General features: G+C 44.2%; 1 non-coding gene across 1 annotated transcript; it reads right to left on the bottom strand.

Annotated features, from left to right (window-relative positions):
- Nucleotides 1–5,760: 5,760 nt before the first annotated feature.
- Nucleotides 5,761–5,831, bottom strand: LOC121532384. The gene has a single exon (XR_005994288.1). It is a non-coding gene; the product is annotated as a small nucleolar RNA SNORD38 (small nucleolar RNA).
- Nucleotides 5,832–7,078: the final 1,247 nt, after the last annotated feature.

Below are 7,078 nucleotides of genomic sequence, written 5' to 3'. Positions count from 1 at the left end.
CTGTGCTAATATTCAGAATGGCCGAGATTCCGACCCAAGTTAAGCGCTTGTGAACGGAACTCAATTACCTATTTATGCGCTTTTCTCTCTATGCGTATTCTGACCTTGAATTTAAGAATGAGAATAGCATACTATTCACCCCCTATTCGTTTGAGGTGGAGCTCGAATAAATGAAGCTGTGGCGGTGTGTCTACAGATAAACCATATTCTGACTTTGACTTAATTCCCTAATAATTCCACCACCGGGAGGAAACCATGATCAAGGTCATGTGAACCTTCCGGTTCCAAGTGGAAAAAGCATTTACTGAATTTTTTTCTAATAGAAATAACACTATTCTCCATGCACTGTAATTTATAACTTGATATGATCTATCGAAAACAGTTAGGTAAATTAATAATCCGTTTGGAGAAGGGGATTGTAAATGTAGATGATTTTTCTTTATGATCCCTGGAGACGAATGTGAAACCAGTCATATGGAAGCAAACGGACCAGTGGATGAAAATCATATCAACATGACAGTGAAATAGCATAGAAATAGCTGTGCGGTTACTGAGATTTCTGATTGTGTGCCCTCATAATTTGCGTGGATGAAATTTGGAGACCCAAGCTATAGGCTTCCGTAGGGCTAAACCTGCCGAGTTGATGTATGCGCTTCAGAATGTTTTGATGATATTCCCAGGCTTTTATTTGACCATTTGTATCATGTTAAATATTAGCCACTATCTGGAGAACCGTCAGTAATACCCACATACATTTATTTGAGCGATAATTTTGGACATTTAGTCTATTTGAATCATTATGGAACTCAGACCACATGTAGCAGGTTAAACCTGGAGCCTGGCGCACCGTTAACGACGACTGGACCGTTGTCAGTTCCATGATTAGTGAGAATTCAGGTAGGATTTATAGGATTATTGTTCAACCACTATTGTACCGTTTTTTTCCACATTCCAATAGTTCATGGATTGAACTTGAATATGACAACTTTCAGGATGAATCAAACCCAGTGTATTTGTTATTCATCAATATACAGTATTTCGTGTGTAAAGGCTCTCCAATGCAATAGGCCTAATGGTATTTTATGTGCATGATATGAAGTGTGTTGTATTGACTGAGTAAGCCTAATTGTAAAAGTATGCCATGTTTGCAAAAGTTTATTATGCGGATCACACATTTATGCAGCCAGGACCGCTCCGTAGGCCGCACTGTAGACCAAGCTATCATTACAGTCCAGTGTCATGGACATCGTGGAAGTTTGGCCTCTAGTAATTTAGGAGGACGACTTTATGCAGGCCTCCTCACAATGGCCATATCATACAAGGCTCTACAGACTGATTTAAAAACACATAGGCTTTTTTTTTTTGTATACATTATTAGCGTTGATGATGTGCTGTATATGTATTGAAGTCAAGTGGTTCAACATTCAAGTGCATTTTGATTGACCACATAGTACAGCTTGGACAAGGCGACGGTGGAACTCTGAACTCTGGCGCCACCAAGTGGACAATACCTCAGTTCCCTTGTGGCAGTATTGCTACCAGAGATATTTGATATAAAATCAAATGTTATGTCAATAATGTTATCTCCAAATTATTTTCCCCACCTGTATTTGATAGATTATTATTCCAATTTAGCTGTTAATCTGGTTTTAATTCGACAAGGCTTTCTCGATTCCGATTGGAGGGCGGATGTCCACGTGACTATGAAACCTACCAATTTGTTACATTGTAACAGTCAAAAGTGGCTATTTCCGAGGTTGATCAACTCCGAATCTATGCCACCAATTTTTAAAACCATCATCTTTGATATTTGGCGGAAAGTTTACAGCGCTCATTTTGGTGAATCCGTCAATGAATTTGTCCTGTCGGAGAACGGCACCTTCCTTCCGAAAGCATTGCGGTATCGCTTCTCGGCCTTTTGGCTAAGATCAAGATCAAGTGCAGTACCAAGGAGATCCTGAAGGTGGAGCGATGTCGTCATCGTCCACGTCACAGTCGGCAGCCGCCGGACTGAAGAACACGCTGCGTTTTCAATAGACTGGAAAAGAAAAGTTGATGGAGAGAGTTATTTTTGGAAAGGACGTTCTTTTTGGACCTCTACGCCTGACAGCAGACGATGTGCACTGTCTGCAACAAAACACACCGGAGAAGTTTTATGATGTGTCGTTCTACACCATCACCAGGCTGGAGGAGGTGAGAGGGCTCTTCCGAGCGAACTCGACAGCACCCGCCTTCAGTAGCTTTCAAGTTGAGTCCCTGTGCAGGCACAATCTGAGGGTGCTAACGGTGCACATGTTCAACCCCTGGGTCACAGAAGAAACGCTAGTGTGCTACCTCAGCCGGTATGTGACCATCTTGCCAGGAGTGAGAGACATTAAGGACGCCCTAGGCATCTGGACAGGGAAGAGGCAGTTTCGCGTCCTGCTAAAGGAAGACGAGAGCGGCCATGATGGCTACCTCCATCCTCCCGCGTCTTTTTCTATCGGTGCAGACAGGGGTTACCTCATGTATGCTGGGCAGCCTCGTTTTTGCAGGAAGTGCAGCACGTACGGGCACCTTGCTGATGCCTGCACCCAGACAAGGTGCAGAAACTGTGGGGCCCTCGGCCATGTAATGAGGGATTGCACCGTGCCTAAGCGCTGCAGTCTGTGCAGCTCAGAGGAGCACCTGTTCCGTCACTGCCCAAAGGCAGCCCCTCCTACGCCAGAGCGGTGAGCGGGAAAAGAGCAGATGAGGGAAAAGTTATAGAGCTACGCGCTATTGAGGAGGTCGTGAAGGAGCTAGTGATGGAGAGAGAACTGCGAGAGTCTGAGGAGAGCGGGAGTGAGGCGCCATCATCACCTCATGAGGAGAGCGGAGCGGAGACAGGAGTTGGAGCAAGCAAATGGAGGAGGCTACGGGAGAGCCCACCGCGCCCTCCGCTCCGGAGAGCTGGACCACGGTGGGAGAGAGGAGGAAGTGCTCTGTCAAGAGGAAGCAGATGAGCCCTGTTTCCCCACTCATCCGCATGGAGGCGACGGAGGAGTCCGCCCTGGGGGGAATCGTTTCAGTTGTTTTGCAAGCGGGAGTCTGAGGAGAAAAGCGCGGGAAACCCGGGCAGCGCAGAGGAGACTCTGCTTTCCCTGTCAGGCGCGAGCTCTACCGACAGCAGCGGTCTCGCACCCAGCGGTGTTCCAGCACCCACACTGACTGAGGAGGAAAGTGTTTTCCCCGACCCCTATCTTTGTGGACAGTCCTCCCCCGGGGGACCACCGTTTCCCAGACAGGCCTCCTAACGAGGAACTGTACTTAAAGTGAGTCTGGAAATTCATGTCATATTTAGATAGTTGTCTGCTTCCCTCCTTTCCCCATGTCGTCCCTTTTGAACATAGCTAGCATAAACGCTAGAGGGCTTAGGAACCCGTTAAAAGGGCGACAGTTTTTTCCCATTTGTCCTCCATTTGCTTCTCTGTGTGTTTTTTACAAGAAGTACATTTAAAAGATCAAAATGATGTGGAGAGATTTACGAGGGAATGGGTTCAGGGAGAGTCAAGGTGGAGTGTTGGCGGGGTGCATTCTACAGGGGTTGGTGTTCTATGTGGAAATAGGGATTTAAAAATAGTGGGAAGTTTTTCGGCAGTACACGGGAGGGTTTTAATAGTAGATATTGATTGGAGGGGCAAATGTCTTCGGTTAATTAATGTATATGCACCATCGACACCCAAGGAAAGGAGGGAAATGCTGAACAACCTAGACGCTATTTTTATGACAAACAGACAGGTTATAATGGGGGGAGATTTTAATGTATCATATGACCGGGGTAATCTGGGCGGGCATCTTGTAAAAAATCTAATAGAGAAATATAATTTGGTGGATACTTATAGAGTGGCGCATGCAAATGATCCCGGTTTCACCTGGGGAAACAGCAGGGGCGCGAGGAGCCGCATAGATTATGTGTTTGTTCCGCGTGGACTCGGTGTGTCCTCTGCACGCGTCACTCCGGTTTTTTATTCTGACCACAGTTGCCTGTCTGTGACAGTAGAATTAAAAACAATTGAATTTGGAAAAGGATATTGGAAAATTAATAATGGTATTTTACATGACAAAACATTTGAGACTAGATTTAGGTATTTTTTCCAGGGCTGTGTAACCATGAAATCCTTTTATTCTACTGTCATAGACTGGTGGGAGAGCACAAAATTATGAATCAAGATTTTTATTCAGAATTATTGCAAAGATAAAGCACGTAATAAATACAAAGATTTTTATAAGTTGCAGAACGAACTAGAAGATCTGCACATCCAAGGTAATTTGAATGGTGGTGGTTTAGATAAAGACACATTGTGTATCCTGCAGAAAAAGCAGCAGGCCTTTTTTGAAAAGAAAGCTCGAGATTTCATGTTTAAAAGTCAGCAAGATAAATGGGATAATGATGAGAAGTGCTCTGCATATTTTTTCAAACAAATTAAGTCACGGGGAAAGAGGAGGACCATTTCGGCTTTATTGAATCAAGACGGGGAGACGGTTGAGGATGGAGATGGCATGCTTGGTGTCGCTACCCAGCACTTTTCTCAGCTATTCCAAAAGCAAACAATTAATTATGAGAAGGGGACTGAGGAGGAATGGGAGAAGGTAATGTGGTCTGATGAGAGAAAAATAGAGCTTTTTGGTCTAAACTCCACTCGCCGTGTTTGGAAAAAGAAGAAGGATGAGTACAACCCCAAGAACACCATTCCAACCGTGAAGCATGGAGGTGGAAACATCATTCTTTGGGGATGCTTTTCTGCAAAGGGGACAGGACAACTGCACCGTATTGAGGGGAGGATGGATGGGGCCATGTATCGCGAGATCTTGGCCAACAACCTCCTTCCCTCAGTAAGAGCATTGAAGATGGGTCGTGGCTGGGTCTTCCAGCATGACAACGACCCGAAACACACAGCCAGGGCAACTAAGGAGTGGCACGACCGAAACACACAGCCAGGGCAACTTAGGAGTGGCTCCGTAAGAAGCATCTCAAGGTCCTGAGTGGCTTAGCCAGTCTCCAGACCTGAACCCAATAGAAAATCTTTGGAGGGAGTTGAAAGTCTGTATTGCCCAGCGACAGCCCCGAAACCTGAAGGATCTGGAGAAGGTCTGTATGGAGGAGTGGGCCAAAATCCCTGCTACAGTGTGTGCAAACCTGGTCAAGACCTACAGGAAACGCATGATCTCTGTAATTGCAAACAAAGGTTTCTGTACCAAATATTAAGTTCTGCTTTTCTGATGTATCAAATACTTATGTCATGCAATAAAATGCACATTCATTACTTAAAAATCATACAATGTGATTTTCTGGATATTTGTTTTAGATTCCGTCTCTCGCAGTTGAAGTGTACCTATGATACAAATTACAGACCTCTACATGCTTTGTAAGTAGGAAAACCAGCAAAATTGGCAGTGTATCAAATACTTGTTCTCCCCACTGTACGTACAAATGTGTGCGCACGTGACTGTAAGTCGCTTTGGATAAAAGCGTCTGCTAAGTGGCCTATTGTTATGACAGCCTCTGACATCATGGGGACAGCGTCTCCTCTGGCGTGACATCAGAACCCCTGGAACACATCACCTGTTACCGACATGACTAGACAAATAGATGGTTTGGTAACCACCTAGTTACCGCATAAGACAAATACTTAACTACATAAGAGCCTTTCGCCCCAGCTCTACAAGATTACCCAGCTAACGTTTCATCAGCAAGGCGACTAGCTAGTTAGCAACTACATCATTGTAAAAGCCCTGGTCTTTCTCAGAGTCACAAATATCAAATCACTAGAATTCAGTAGCAGAACTGGACAAAGATATCGTCATTGAAAGACCCAATATGCTAATTAACACATTGTGCATTGTTAAGAATCACCTTCACGTTAGTTGGCTAGCAAACGTTCAGCCCTGCTGCACAGACCCTATGGACTGTAGTCTAGAGCGCCTGGTTAAATTGTGCTTAGGAGCTACAAGTGGTTAAACTAGTTTGCGTCATTCACCATCTAAATAATGTATGTAACAGTACTTTCCCCGATGGGACAGTATGTTACTACCCAAACGGATGTTTTGACCACATTGAATTGGGGAGAATTAAACAATTGTACATCCTTAGGATTGGTGATGTTAGTATAAAAGTTTATTTTATAAATATTAAAATTGAACTGAAATTGTCAAACCCTGCATAAATATAAAAAAAGTTAATCAAACCCTACATGCTGTGACGCCTCTTGTATTTAGTTTAAATGTGTAAAGTATTTTGTATACTGTGCTGTAAAGTTTGACTGTATATTTTGTTAATATATATATGTTTAATGACCTTTATTTAACTAGGCAAGTCAGTTAAGAACAAATTCTTATTTACAATGACAGCCTACCAAAATGCAAATGGCTCCTGCTGGGACCGGGGCTGGGATTAAAAATAAAAAATTAAAAAATAGGCCAAAAACACACATCACGACAACACTACATAAACAGAGACCTAAGACAACACGGTAGCAACATCCCCTTGACAACATGGTAGCAACACAAAACATGGTAGCAACACAAAACATGGTAGCAACATTATTGGGACAGACAACAGCACAAAGGGCAAGAAGGTAGAGACAACAATACATCACGCCAAGCAGCCACAACAGTCAGTAAGAGTGTCTTTGAATGAAGAGATGGAGATAAAACTGTCCAGTTTGAGTGTTTTTGCAGCGCGTTCCAGTCGCTAGCTGCAGCGAACTGAAACGAGGAGCGACCCAGGGATGTGTGTGCTTTGGGGACTGGCAGAACAGGTGTTGTATGTGGAGGATGAGGGCTGCAGCAGGTATCTCAGCGGGAGGGTTTTATAAATAAGCATCAACCAGTGGGTCTTGCGACGGGTATACAGAGACGACCAGTTTACAGAGGAGTATTGTGTGCAGTGATGTGTTCGATAAGGAGCACTGTTGGCAAATCTGATGGCCGAATGGTAAAGAACATCTAGCCGCTCGAGAGCACCCTTACCTGCCGATCTATAAATTACGTCTCCGTAATCTAGCATGGGTAGGATGGTCATCTGAATCAGGTTAGTTTGGCAGCTGGGGTGAAAGAG

Source organism: Coregonus clupeaformis, unplaced genomic scaffold (assembly GCF_020615455.1).
Source record: "Coregonus clupeaformis isolate EN_2021a unplaced genomic scaffold, ASM2061545v1 scaf3702, whole genome shotgun sequence".
NCBI lineage: Eukaryota > Metazoa > Chordata > Actinopteri > Salmoniformes > Salmonidae > Coregonus > Coregonus clupeaformis.
This window is presented reverse-complemented; position numbering and strand designations above follow the sequence as displayed.